At 35.8% G+C, this 15618-nt stretch overlaps 1 long non-coding RNA gene across 1 annotated transcript in view; it reads right to left on the reverse strand.

Moving 5' to 3' along the window:
* LOC138840664 (uncharacterized) overlaps window positions 1-15618 on the reverse strand; it is a 49436-nt gene that overhangs the window by 22230 nt on the left and 11588 nt on the right. Inside the window, exon 2 of the long non-coding RNA XR_011376193.1 lies at window positions 5387-5504. This is a non-coding gene — a long non-coding RNA (uncharacterized lncRNA). The remainder of the gene's footprint in view (window positions 1-5386; window positions 5505-15618) is intronic.

A 15618-nucleotide genomic window follows, 5' to 3' on the forward strand; every position in this document is an offset into this window, starting at 1 on the left:
AAGCTCTTTGGGGTTCAAAAAAATGTAAGAGTACATGTGGCATCTAGACTTAAAGATGAATCACATGAGCACAAATCAGGGAAGGATAAAGGAGGGGAAAACAGAAGGAAAGAATTATGGGGTACAAATATGATTGTCACCCTTTTATGCATTATAAAAATAGAATAATGAAATATATTAAAGTTGTTTGGAGGGAAAGATATAAGAAAGAGAGAGATTTGATCTAAGTACATTATAGGCATATGTGGAAATAACAGTGCAACTCCATATTTAATTCATATGCACTAATAAAAATGCCATTCAAGAAACAACAAGAGTATAAAAGAAATACTGAAACAATTTATCTGTACTGTGGCCCTTTCATAATAATTGAATGAAAAGGAATAGGAAGGCAAGATGGAAGAAATAATGTAAATTACTATTGTAGAGTAAATTAACTATTCATCTTCTTACATAGTTGTAAAAAAAAAAAACCCTAGAATTTACTCTCTTGGTGATTACCAGCCTAGAGATCTGGCTTGCTACATGAGAACTGAAGTTAATGATGCATATTTTATGCTGGTAATTACCAAGAGAGTAAATTCTAGGTACTTTTTACTTCTTTTCCCTGCATGCTTCATCTCATGGAAGGATAAACATTGAAAAGTTCTTTTAAAGTTGTGAGCATATTCTTCTACACCCTCGATATTAGCTACCCATTTCCCTCATCCTCACCCAGGATCACTTTGAAATAAATCTGAGATAGCCTATCATGAAACATCCATATACAATTTAATATATGCCCAGAAAATAAGGGCTCTTAAAATTTGTAACATCATTATCATGCCTTAAAAGGTAAGAATAATTCATTACTAAGACCAAATGAAGCATATTTTGTTGAGTAAGAAAGATTAGGAAGATGAGACACATAAAGTGAGTTACAACACAAGACAGAGTGTGGAAATGGTTTAAGAAAAGTACACTGGAGTCCTGGGAGTTCTGGGAAAAGGGGGATAACTTTCAGGCTTGAAGAACAACTTACCCAGGGGAAAGACCAGTTTTAGGAAACTTTACAAGTGTTTGTTTTCTGGTTTTTCTCAGAAACATGATTCTGAAATAGGACACAGGAGGAAGTTCCTCTCTACATGGAATAGTCAGGGATTTTGTGTTCTTTCTCTTTTCCCTACTAGCAGGAAACAATAACAAGAAGGATTCAGTTGCAAGCAAAGGCACTTTGCCTATATAGCTTAGGCAAATTCTAAGCAAGCAAAGTCCCTGGGTTCTGTATCTGAATCCTTAAGTTCCAAATTGATACAATCTTCCTTTTTTAATGTTTCAAGTTGCATCTCCATCTAATGAAGCTCCCTGTGAATCTCCTGCTTGAGACAAGACTTTGGTGAATTTTGTTCAAACATTCCTTGATGCCTTTCAGATTGTCTTCAAAGTTTCTGAAGCATTCATTCCAGCCAAGCACTAAAGTGTATCACTTTAACATAGGTAGAAGGAAGCTTCTAGTCCACATACAGATTTCTCTTTCTGCTTTCTTGCATATACATTGAGTATCTGTCTCCTTCCTACTCTTTCCTCTATATGTACCTTGCTATAATATCCTTCCCTAGACTCTTCTTTTTGAAGTGAGAATAAAGACACCATTTGTGAGAAAAATCTTATTAGTCTCCACAGCATGTGTGTGTACAAATGTGTATGTATATGTGTGATTGAGGAAGTTCTTAGAGTACCAATATCCTAAGACCTCTTTGTCCATCTGAAGGATGGGTGATTCTCAGAAACACTACAGTTAAATTTGTAGTCCCTGTAGTCTGTAGTCCCTTTCTCCTCTACTTTTCTCCTTAAATAGGGTCTCCTTCATCTGTCTTCCCTCCCAATAGCATTATACTGAGAGTTTAATTAGTCTCTGTCACATTAATATCACCATTCCTTTCCATTCATAGATGGTATGAATTGTTTAAAGACTTGGGAATTATCATTCATCAAGATATCTTGTACGCATAAACTGCTTTGTTAAATGGCAACTCCTTTGTACCCCTACTGAAAAATAAATGTTAAGCATGGAGAAAAAAATTGTACTAAGTCTTAAACTTATCCTATTGAACAAGAAATATTCCTGGTCAGCCATTTCCCAAGGTGTTGGGCTGGAAATTTCAGGTCAACCAATTTGGAACATTGATTTATGAAGTTAATAAAATGTCTACTGTCAAGGCTCAGTCCTACCCTGAACCTCTCACAAACATGATGGAGTATGGAAGACAATTGGATCTGCCTTTGTGACGTATCTAATCTAGATGTGGAATGTCTACAGAAAGGCTTTCATCCAAATCCCCACTGCTGCCAACCTTACTCACCTATCCTTGTCTGAATATCTAGATGGCACATAGTCAGAGGTTAATTTACAACCAAAGATTTCGAGGAAGGAACTTGGAGATGAATATATACCTCCTGAGTTTTTCAGTTTGATTTCCATCATGAGCTTTGACTGAACTCTTTGTTGCTGTTCCACCATATACTAGAACCAGTCTACAGACTTGATTCAAATTTTATTCTTTTTCTGTTTTCCTACACCTCTCCAATGCAAGATGATGGCTCAGAAATTATGGCCTTAACACTTCAAGCCGAAGCACAAAATGCTTTTGAAGTTTCATGCTTCATCTTTAAGGTTTATAGTTTATTTAATAAATTATAGCATTCTCCTTTTTTCCCCAAGCAGAATATTTCTTCAGATTCTGTCAAAAAAAATGAATACGTCAAGAAGATAAACTTTGCTTATTCCATGGAGTAAAATATTATTCATTGGCATGTTTAGTCTGAGAATACTTCTGGTATGCGTCAAGCCTGCAAGACTCTTACACACTGTTTTAATGCTTCAAGCGTGTGACACTGGGTTACACAAGCCATGACACATGACACATACACACGCCAAAGTTGTTTTCTGGCCAACATCTACCACACTGCTCCTAAGTGTAAATGCTTTCCAAGTCACAAGCAACTAATTTACAAACAAACTTTTGGCCACCACCCATTTATACGTTAGGGACTGTTTGTACTAACACAAATATTATGAGTCCTTGCCACAAGGTTTCTAAAAGTCATTGGGAAAAAAGTAAGTCCCTTAATTTGTATGCAAACCAACCACTTTTTCAAATTATATATTGTTTTCTTCTATAGATATAAAATTTCTTCAGGCAGAATCTCCTAGTCTTGATCCCTAGCTGGGAACATAATCTGATGACAACAAAGAGAAAATAAGAAGTACGATTGGACAGAACCCATTTATACTGAAGGGCCTTTGATTTGCTGCTTTGTTCTTTGGTTTCAGGATTCAATTTTCCTACTCAATCTTCTGCTGTTCAAATGATTCAGTCATTTTGTTGCTTGGATATGACTTGGTGGATTCCAGCTCTGAAAGCAAAAATGTTGGTGGAAAAAGCTCACAGGAAACCAACTCCTTCTTTTTCATCTTTTCTTTAGGCCTTTGTATTTGTAAAGTGATCAAAGGCACTGGCAGGTGAAAAGCAGAATGTGGCCAGGGAGCACTGCAAAGGGCATGCTCTGGAAATTGTATTCTTGGAATACAGTTCTCACTGAAGAGGGCAGTATATAAATAATCCTAGAGGTCTCTAGTGTCAGGTTTTGTGCTGCTCAGCTTTGTTTTAGATGGAAGTTGTTACTGTTATTGTATTGGTTCTAGCTGTGGTAAACCTCTGTCAGGCCTGAAAAAAAATCATTTATTTTCCTCCTTTTGCAGGATTTATTCTATTCCTGCTGCTATCTTTCCGTCAGGTATTGTGCATGGAGGAGAATGACATCATGTACAGAGCAGCCCACTTCATGCTTCTACACAGATGGAGATAATTGAAGATGGAAAAGATACTGTCAAAGTGGTGGGGAGGGAGGGAGGGGGGAAGGGGGAAACACCTGTGGTTGAGAAGTGGTAATTTAGAAGACAACATGTGCAGACCATAATGTTCTGCATAGCTGACTTCCTGAATAATGTTCAGTTCTTTCAAGATGGAATTCCCACCCCCCTTTCTTTACTTAAGGAAAAAGACATAGATGCAATAAGGAAGTCTTAGGGCATATGGCATTTAAAGAGACTCATCTGAGTCTGAGCTCTTGTTGAAATGAACTCCCCGCCACTCACATAAAATCTCTAGCCAGTGAGGGTTTTATATTTATATTAAGCAGTTCACAAACTACACACCTCAAGCTGAATCTGCCTGCTTTGTTTGCCTTTTTCCCTTTCTGCCCACTAATTATGATTCTTCAAGTACTTTTGAATGGTTAGGGAAAAACAAAAGAAGTTAATATTTTGTGATGTAGGAAAGTTATTTAAACTTAAAATTCCAATGTATACAAATACAGTCTTATTGGACATAGTCATTCCCATTCATTTACGTATGGCTTATGACTGCTTTTGTTCCACAGATAGAGTTACATAGTTGTAACAGAGACTGTGTATGGCTTGCAGGGTTTCAGCTATGAACCCTTTGTCCACAAAAAGCCAATTCTGCAGCAATGCCTGTGGTAGGGGACACATGAAGTAGAGACACCAGGAAAAGCGTAAGAGGGTATGAGAAGAGACAGCTGTCAGCATCTCAGGTTGCCTCTAAATGGAGCTGTTCTTTGCATTGCTGCTTCATGCATGTGATACATGGTTTTAATATCAAGAACTAAGATTCAAATTTAATCCACTTGAGCAAAATTGGATGCAGAAAACAAGGAAACAATAACTCCAGTTGTACCATAGATCTGTATTATTCTCTATCACTGACTTCTTTCTGTCTCACTAAACACACTGTGGTCCTATTTGAAATAAGAAAAAGAAGAGGAAGAAGAAGAAGAAGAGGGAAAGGAGAAGAAAGAGGGGCATGGGGAGGAGGACAAGAAGTAGGGAGAGAAGAAGGGAAAGAAGGAAGGAAGGGAAGGGAAGGGAAGGGAAGGAATGGAAAGGAAAGGAAAGGAAAGGAAGGAAAGGATAAAATGAAAGAAGGGAGGAAAGGAAAAAGAAAAGCAGTTTTAGAATCAAAACATAATACTGGGGCAGTAGAATAACAAAGTGGATATAGAGGTGGGCTAGATGAAGAAAAAGGAATTATGAAATAGGGAGGCCTTATAAAAATATATGAACCATAGATTGTCTTATTATTTATTCCCACCACAAAGGAAGTTTTTTTTAAAGGGAGCTCACAGTGGCTTTGTTGATTGACTGACTGATTGACTGAGTGATTAATTGATTGTTTAGAATGGACATCAGAATAGGATGAAGAATATATAAAGAGGGTATAGTGGAGACATAGCATTAAAGTAGTTTTAGTATCAATGACATGTCCAAAAGCAGTTTGTGAACTTCTGTCATTAGCTATTAATTCAAATAAACTTATACACCCACCTGTTCTGTAGATGATGTAAAGAAAGACAGAGATGGTTGCACCGGCCTTTCATCCACATGTACACCTCTTTCTTCGTCAGAGCTTCCCACAGAGGGTCATTCAAGGTCCTCTCTATACCTTGAAAGAACAATAATTTGTTTCTCTCTTTGGAGGGGAAAGGTGTCATTCTGACTAGAAGGACTCTTATTTGCCAGAAAAAGGGATGACATAAACATGTGCTTGTGGTCTCTGTCCATCTTGGACTAACATAATTGTTATAAAATGGCTTATAATTGATAATGATACAGATGAATTCACTGCTCACACATTTTTAAGCTATGTTGCCATTCTCTCATGGAACCCCAACACACTAAGGGTCAGTTCACAAGGAGATGGAGCAGATGCAAGTTTATTGCCTGTCATGTTGGCAATTTTTAGGGTATCAGGTATTTAGAAGAGGAGACACATAATTTCTTTGTTTTAAAATAACATTTTAAAAAATAGCACCTGGACTGATTGAATAGGATTCTTTGTAACCTTTATCCATTGCAATTTGAATTTATAAAGAAGGTATCTGCTATTTGTTCTGAGCAAGTGAGAGCAATGAAGGATCAACTTATGACTATCTAGCCAAGATAATTCCGGTCTTTATTTCAAGAATTGTCCAACTTTGTCCACTCCAGCACACAGAGCAAGTTGTCAGAAAACAATACCCTTCCTCATCAAATTATTTGTTCAGGCCACCCGAGACAATCACATTAGAAAACAAATGCAATAATATGATTAGAAAATCAATCCCCCCCTCTCTCGCTCTGTCTCTCTCTCTCTCCCTCACATTTACATTCACCATTTCCTAAAGGAATATGCAATATCATAACCTCATGGCACATGATAACTACTTCAAAACATTCACAATGATCCCAAAGAAAGTTAATTTAGGCATCACTCCTTATTTGGCCTTGTTAATATGTTAAAAAAAGTTCTAATATCCTAAGGCATTGCCTTAGAAATCTACAGTGAGGGAATAGGCAAATAAAACCCTATGTTTTTTTAGGTTTCCCCCTTCTTGTAGCCAATGGAAGACTATTTCCCCTCAGCTTTACCACAAAAATCTACAGGAAAAATAGTATTAAGCATGAAGTACTAATGATGTTATGTTTACACAAAGACTTCTTTAAGGATCTTCTGACATCCAAATGAGCACTTGAAAAGCAAATCAGATGCCTTATGATGCCTTATGATTAAGATGTCTTCTAAATCAGTGCTCTGGTGAAAACAGAGAATCATTTATTTATGCTGAAAGTAGGATCTGTATAATTCATCTCCAGCTAGCTGAACTCATGGCTCCCACACTTCTAAATAAGTGTATTGAGGCAGTCAATGATTTAGGGCTTCTGACTGCTAAATAATTCTTTATGGAAGACATGAATGAGGAGGGAAAGTTCTTTTTCTTGGACAGGTTGTTAAAATTGAACAAAAGTATAAGAAGTAATAGCATGAAATGATGTCTTTTCTTGTTCAGATACTCTATTAAAATCAAAAATTTACTTTAGAGCAGTAACACATATTCTACTGATTGGTTCCATCCAAGGCTGGAACAATTGTCAGATGATTATGCCTCTAATAGATGTTCAGAATTCTATTTCCTTGTACTAACCTACAAAGGGATTTTTCATGCTTTTTCCTCACTATGAAAACTGAGCTCTTGGTTCTCACATTAAAGCTTAAGAAGGTCAAGGAAATTAAAAAATTATTAAGTGCAGTATGATCCTGGAAATGAGTTATTGAGGCACAGAAATGCTTGAAATCCTCATGTTTCTTTTGTAATAAATGTATGGTATGAAGACTGGGTGAATATTTGAAAGGAAAGATATGGACAAAGGAAAAAAGAAAACCTGTTATAAAGTTCAGTGATGGAGGGGAGGTTATTACTTGAGAGTAAGTTGGAAATAGAGTCCATATATAGGTCAATGGGGCTGAGCACTGGATATAGGTCAATGGGGCTGAGCACTGGTGGCTCATGCTTGTAATCCTAGCTACTCAGGAGGCTGGAGATCTGAGGATCACAGTTTGAAGTCAGCCCAGCAGGAAAGTCTGTGACACTCTTATCTCTAATTAACAGCCAGAAAACCAGATGTAGAGCTGTGGCTCAAAGTGGTAGACCCTAGTTTGAGCAGAAGAGCTCAGGCAGGCCCTGAGTTCAAGCCCTGTGACTGACAAAAATAAACCAATAGGAAGGAAAGGAAAACTAAACTCTGATTCTGGCAAATGGGCTAATTGAAAGGAGCTATATTTAAAAGTAGGCTTGTATGTTACATAGATCAGGTACAAGTATATTAAGCTTCAAACCAGAGAAGAGACAACAGAAAGGGTAATGAGGAAGTATGGAGACCCTTTGATGGTATTGTATCTAACTGAACACATGAAGCAAACAACACCAAAGATAAGAGATATCTGTGTGATTTAGAACAGATATCTGTGTGAGTTATTAATTATTCTTGAGGCCCTGGTTCTTCTTATCCATTTGCAAAATGAGGTCATACAAACTGTATCAGTTCTCATATGCTATTCCTATCAGTTCTCATATGCTATTCCTTTGATGCTAAGTTTTTTAGCCTAAAAATGGCTCCAAAACACATACATGATCATGTTTAGATAATTTGGCAACCCTTACTGAAAGCCCTTGAAGTGTTTGTAAAGTGGATGTGAATCATCTCTCAACTGTTCTTGTTTCAGCAGTTTCCCACCAAGTGTCAACTCATGAGCATTTTCACGTATGCCCGACTGCCTGATTTCCCAAGGCACTTAAAAAAAAAAAAAAACAACTTGTCTTTCCAGAGCCATGTCTGTGCTCACACAACTGTTTACTTTATCTATTAGTTTTTATATGGCTACAAAATCTTGCTGGGCATGGTGATGTGTGGCTAGAATCCCAGCTGCTGTATGGCAGAAACAGTAGGATTACAAGTTCAAGACCAGACTGTCTTGAAAACAAAAGCAAAATAACCCCAATACTGGTGTATCAAAATGTAAGCCTTGAAGCAATAAGAACAATAATCGCAAACCATGGGCAGGCTGGACAGAGCTGTCATCTGGAAAAAAAATAAGCCAATGTCAACTAAGCCCATTCTTATTTACATACGGTCAGCTAATCAGTCAGTTAGGGGTTGATGCATCTTGATTAACCAAGCTAGTTTTACATGAGTTTAGGTTTCATGAAAGAGAATAACACATAAATTATCATAAGGCCTAAACTTGGAACACATGTGCTGCTATTTCTGTCACATTTTATTAGCAAGTAACAAGGCCAAACTCTATCTCTTAGTGAAGGAACTATGAAATCACATTGCAAAAGACATCATTACTGAGAAGAAAATTCAGAAATTATAACCTATCATTACATTTTAATATTTCCTCTATGCTCTCAAGATATAGCTGACAGTTATTAATATCTCAAGAATGAGGGTGACTTAGTTTTTAATCGTAGTATCTCTAGTGAATACAGTATCAGAGTTAAGGAATGCCCTTGAGAAACATTTGTTGAAATGGCATGCAACTAATTTACAAAGACATTTTACAATAGAACATGTCTTCTTTATTCTTTCTTCTTTAACAGCTAAGTAGAAAATTCAAGGACTTGTTTTGTAGAATGCTATTGTGTTGATCTCAATAGTTTAACACCATTAGAGCAATCTAAGGCTGTAATTGTACACGTAACATATTTTAACAATTCCCATTTAGCGTGGAACACTTTATTTTATGCTAGGAACTTAACAAGTTTCTTCACTAATGAGCAAGAGATGCTCTCCATTAATAGCTGGACAAAAACAGCAAAAATAATATGACTGAGGGACTCTGTATTACCATCACTTGTAGATTTAAGACTCATTTTATGCATAGCTTACAACAAAGAATTGGTATATCCTTTCTGCTTTGGTTATTTTAGGTTGTTTTATACAGTGACCAAGAATCTGCTACTGCTCCTTCTTTGTGAACTTCTATTTCGTTTATGATAGAGTTGTTAAAATATTGTCTGCTGAATGAACCTTATTGCTAATGGCTAGATTAATTGTAGGGCTTGTTGCTTTGATTCTTGAAAACCAATTAATGTGTCTTACCAAGGAGAGCAAAACATGGACTATACGAACAATTCAATAGTTCTTTTGTGGTCAGAAACAAAATCACTACCCCCCAAACATTTGGAAACCAACTTCATCTCCCATTGATTTTGTAATAAGCAATTCTCTCAATATCACTGAAGCCATTATAACAGATAACATGTTAAACATTTGATCATATTCTGTCTATCACATGTAGTTTTTTGTTATAGTCTGAACTGACAGCTGTGAGGGAGTTCTATTAATCCTTATCTGATTCTTTTCAGAAACAGATAATAACAGACCTTTAATAGTATTTGTCAGGGTTAAATAACCTAATTCAAGCAAATATTTAACTAATATCTGGCACATAGTAGCTAATCATCTCTATTAGTTGTAGTTCTATTAATTTGATTCACGGATGAATCATTGCCTTTGCACAAAATGGGTTCTGGTGCTTATGCTGGACAAGTGAGGACTTGATCACGTTTCAACTAACGAAGAGATCAGCATAATCAATAATGAAAACAGTAACAATAATCCTACAGTGGCTTGACAAATAGACTGTTTTATCCAATGAATTTATCTGCCAAAAAAGATAAATATAACTATGCTAGTATCTCAACCATGTGCACTTAATGCACATGAAACTCACTATGAGAAAAACTCATTACCCAAAAAGTGTTAATGATCCTGAAAAGATGTTAATTTTTTGAATGGAAAGATAAAATTAGTTATTGATATCATATAAATAAATATACACATAAATAAATATAGTACATACACATAAATAAATAAATATAGTATGTACACATAAATGAAAAAAGTCTCGAGGACACTGAATAAAAAATATTTCATTAAGAAATGAAAAATGGGGGCTGGGAAGGTAGCTCAGTGGTAGAGTGCTTGCCTTGCATGCATGAGGCCCTGGGTTCGATTCCTTAGCACCACATAAGCAGAAAAAGCTGGAAGTGGTGCTGTGGCTCAAGTGGTAGAGCACTAGCCTTGAGTTGAAGAGCTGAGGGACAGTGCCCAGGCCCAGAGTTCAGGCACCATGACTGGCAAAAAAAAAAAAAAAAAAGAACTCCAGACTCTTAAGAAATGAAAAATGTGGACAAAAGTTTTAAACTAAATATATTTAATTTCTTTGAATTGAAAAAGAAATAACAAAAAATTATGTCAAATAAGATGCTGTGATTTTTACATGAATAGTTGGAGAAAATAAGTACAATACACGTAATTGTCAAATGAGTCATATTTAAGAATATAAATAATTTATAAATAAATAAGAAAAAAATTTAAAAATCTAGTGGGGAAATACACATAAGTATGCATATATAGACACCTGAATTGCCACTAAATATCTAAAAAATTCTACTTGTATAATATAAATTAAAACAATAGTAGCAATACATGTCACATTAATCAAGTTGACAAAAATTGTTAACATCTAGAAAAATCAACAGTAAGTAATGGAAAATAGAAGACTGTCCAGACATTTCTGGAGAGAATGAAAATTTGTATCACATTGAATGTACTTTGCCATATTTAGAAAATGTGACAATGCATAAAATCTATAACTTCGCTATGCTAATGCCAACCACATACTCCAAAGTAAACCTTCACATATATAAGACATAATGTGCATGATGAGATATATGCAGGGATGAATATGAAGTACTATTTATAAAAGTAAAAAAATGCTGCAAATTCTTCTAGTGTCATACACTGGAATAGTTCATAGCCTTTAAAATTAAGGACTGGAATTATATATATTGTCTTAATCTCTTCAGGCTTATATTTTTTAAATGTCTTACATTGGGTGATTTAAAAGCAATAGAAATCTATTTTCTGTAGTATAGAGACTGAGAAGCCCAAAGCTTAGATGCCAACAGATGCAGCATCAGCATTTGTGAAAAGGAAAATCAGAATCCTCTGAGCTTCCTTTTCTATTCCTATTCATGACAACAGGGCCTTGGTGACTTAATCCCCTCCTACAGGCCTCGTTTCTTAATATGACCAGGGATTAGATTTGAACATAAGAATGTAGGGAGAACATTAACTTTCATACCAGAATGTGGTGTACTATATACATGATCCCTTGAAATTTTGAAAGAAAAATTTACAAACTGCTACATATAGTATGACACTATCAACATAAAATTTAAAAAACATAAAGCTGTATCATGTAAATTAATTACAAATACTCATTAATGACAGCCAACTGGCAACATCTGGAAAAAGGAGGAAAAAAGAGAAACTTTAAAAAACTTCAATTAGTTCCATAACATTAAACAAATATCATTAGGTAAATATGGTTAATTGTAACATTTTATATAATCTGTCTTGATATAGGCATCATTTAAAATTAATATTTGGGAGGTATTTAGGCATTACTGAAATATTCCACAATAAAAAAAATAGTTGGGAGGGTGCACTTACCAGTTACTTAAGAATACCTAGAGATCCCATGGTTTCCCTTATTTGCAATATCTAGTATAGGTATGAGTTAAGCGTAAAAGGTCAGATAATGTGATGATAGGAAAATGAACCCTTAAATATGTATTTTAATGTTTTCGTTTCTTTCATGCATGTGTTTCTAACGCATTTATAAGATTATTTCTTTGTTGCTTTGTATGTCCCTCCCCCACAGTGTAACCCCCGCTTTCACTATATTTGATGTCAGTATAACATGTGGAGGAGATGGGGACAAACAAGTCCTTTAAGGATTCAGGTGGACCTGTTGCAACAATGAGAAGTACAAAATGTCATGTCAAAACCAGCTTTACAATGTCGGTGTGGGGGGGGAGGGGGGTATGATTGGGTGGGGGGAGGGGGGAGGCTGGGAAGGGAGGTGAAGGGTAAACAAAGGAGGAGGCTGCAATGCTTGGTAAGAAATGTATGCATTATCCTGCCCATGTAATTGTAGCCCCTCTGTACAGTATGTTCTCAAATAAAATAAAATAAAATTAAAAAAAAAAAAAAAAGAATACCTAGAGAGCCACTGAGAAGCCAAAACACATCTCATCTCTGCTCTCTAGTTGTTACTCACTGGGCAGTGTTGGTCTCCGAAGACAACTGAAATAAGAAGCATTAAAGTGCCAAAAAGAAATGGCCAAATTCATAGCTATTATTCCTAGCAAAAATTCTTATTTAAAACACACTAAGTCTTATTTTACAAGTTTGGCTAAAAGCAGTTTAAAACAAGACAACATAAGCTGAAGTAATAAAAACATATTCATGAAACATGAAAATTTTTAAGTGTAATGGTTGCTGTTGCATAATAGCATATATAAGTAAATCTACAAAATCTTAGTTTTATACCAAATGACACAATCATGTTTCCTCATAGTATATTGACTAATTAGCAACACTTTGCATGTTCCATATTTTCTAAGACTTAAAAATAAATCTTTCAATAAACAGAGCATTCAAAATGTTGACATTTTCGTTTGGAATTTGAAACACTAGGCCTCCTATCTGTTGTTTACATTGTAGTAGAAAATCTTAACCCCAAATGTGACTCTAAGGATGGGGATTTTAAACACAGGATGAAGTTGTGAACTTCTAGAGGGTATAGAACAGATATTTCACTTAGCTTTAATTTGGTGTTACACGGGTAGCTTCTCCGGTAGTCAAATTGAAAGGAGACTATCTGAAGTGGGGGTTGCTATTTTTCAAAGGACAGAAAATTGCTGTAGGCTCAGTGATTCATACCAGCTATGCAGGAGGAGGAAATCATTGAGAACATCTTGATTCATGGGCAGCGTGGGTAAAAAGTTAGAGGAACTCTCTCTCAACCAACAAGCCAAGTGTGGTGGATCATATATAATCTGATAATGATTGGAGGGAAACTCCAGGAAAATGGTTTACAAATTCAACAAGTGGATTAGTAGGTAGAGGGGGGCAGTGCTTGATATTTAGTTGCTGAGTGGATATCTAAATTTGAAATAAGAAAAGCGGGTTGAGGGTAGAAGAGGAACAGTGAGGTCCTACAGGATGTATAGACAGCTAGAAGTAGCCTGCTGGGCTGTTAAAGGAACAAGTTATACATGCACACACACATCACACACATTAATAGAAGGTGTAAGTGTGGAAACCGCTAGATTAGAACTGGTTTTGTTCAAGGAGAATATGATCAAGATATACCATATAGTTTGATACTAAAGCTTGCATAGATGCATGACATAATGTTAAATGTTCCCTTCATAGACCAGCTCATTTAATGAGATGACATAATGAGGATTTCTGACCTCTACAACTACCAGTTCTTGGCTAGTGCCCTTTCCCACGACTTCTTACGAAACATTGCACCTTATCTTGTTTCCTCAGGAGAATTCAGTAAAACTTTATTCAAGCAAGAAGAAAGGAATTATACTCTTTGTTTTCATAGTACATATGTACTTTTAATAGACATAATAATTACATATACAAAAATATATTTTTAAAGAATGAATGTTAAGTAAAATATATAATCTTATATCAGTATATGTAGGCAAGAAAACAAACTACAGTAACTAGAATGTACCTATAAATCTGTAAGCAAACACACTGGTTGGTAAGCAAGTGGTTACAAATGAATTTAACTGAAGTATAATAAAATGTATGGAGAGTTCAAATAGTATAATCTTGTAGAATAACTAGGTCAAAGCCCACCGAAATCAAGACCATGGGGAAATGGGTACATTCAATTGATGGGATAGGGCTAAGGGAAGAGGAGAAGACCAGAATGAAGAGGGAAACTGGGAGATGGACAATGCAAACTCATTGTATATAACACAATATTAAGAAAAGGAATCATGTTCTTAACTACTAGTTCTTAGGTCTCATCAAATGTTAGGAATTACAAAGGATTCCCAGAGGAGCCAGCAAAAATCACCAGCCCAGTATAAAGGAGAGGAATTGCATGCCAGAGGCTCTGATCATAGACTCCACTGGAAAGCTGAGAAACAAGGATGCTTGGAATGAAAGAGAAGTAAATGAATAAGAATAAGCAGACAAAAACCTTATCTTCTGGAATACTTCACAACTTCTCTGTGTTTTTCTCACTGCACTTTCAACATTCAGTTTTCATTCAGTTCAGAGCTTATATATAATGCTTATGTGTTTCTCTTTCTCTTTTCTCATGTACAATTGTCACCTATGAAAGAACACTGCTATTTCTAAGTCTCCCTTGCTATCCTCTTGAGTCTTACAGAACTGTCCAAACAGCAATCAATACTTGCACTGTGGTGTGAGGAGGTCAGAAATGGCCATCCCTAGCTGGGTGCCACGGACTTACATCTGTAATCATAGCTATTCAGGAAATGGAGACCTGGAGGATCATGATAGAAACCCAACTCAGGGAGTAAAGGTCTCAAGACTCTTATTTCCAAATAATCAGCAAAAAGCCAGCTGGAGGTATAGCTTAATAGTAGAGCAACAGGCATGATTAAGATAAATATACAAGTGTTTACGAATGTTCTAACAGAAATATGGTAGATTCGAGGAAGAACTCGAATAGTGTGATTCCTTAGAAAGGCAAAATCAACGAAATAAACACCAGAAAACTAGTACTTGAAAGGGGTGGGATGGAGTCAGAGGGAAAGGGGAAGCTGAATGAAGAGAAGAAGAGACGAAGAATGCAGTCAGGAATTCAATGTCTGTCCAACAAAATTGAGAGGAGTGCAGAAAAGGGTAGGTAGAGAAGGGATGAATAAGAATGATATTGATCAAGATGCATTGTATTCATTAACTGCTTTGTGCAGTTTTATACAACAGCTTTATACAACAAATTAAAAAATAATCATGATGATGATGAAAGTTGAGCAAGAAAGCGGAGAAAGAGAATAAGGAAGTGAATTCACACACCAATACAAAAAATAAAGTGCACCTAGGCACCTGCCTGTTCCACTAAGTTGTAAAATTGCTCCCCATAGCTCTGAAAGTTGAGCATTTCCTATCTCATTGCACTATCTCACATAAATAACTAGAACCAAGCTCAGTGATAATGATCTATTAACTTTTTATTTGTGTATATACATATATATAGTTATTAAGGATAGACATTTTGTGAGATAGAAACTGAGTAGTGTTTTGACTAGCATTTATTTTATGGCTAAGGAATTTGTTCATGTATTTATTAGCCAGTTGTATTTTTTGGAAAACTCTTCATT

This window comes from Dipodomys merriami, unplaced genomic scaffold, assembly GCF_024711535.1.
Source record: "Dipodomys merriami isolate MVZ:Mamm:240054 unplaced genomic scaffold, mDipMer1.0.p SCAF_30, whole genome shotgun sequence".
Taxonomy (NCBI): Eukaryota; Metazoa; Chordata; class Mammalia; order Rodentia; family Heteromyidae; genus Dipodomys; species Dipodomys merriami.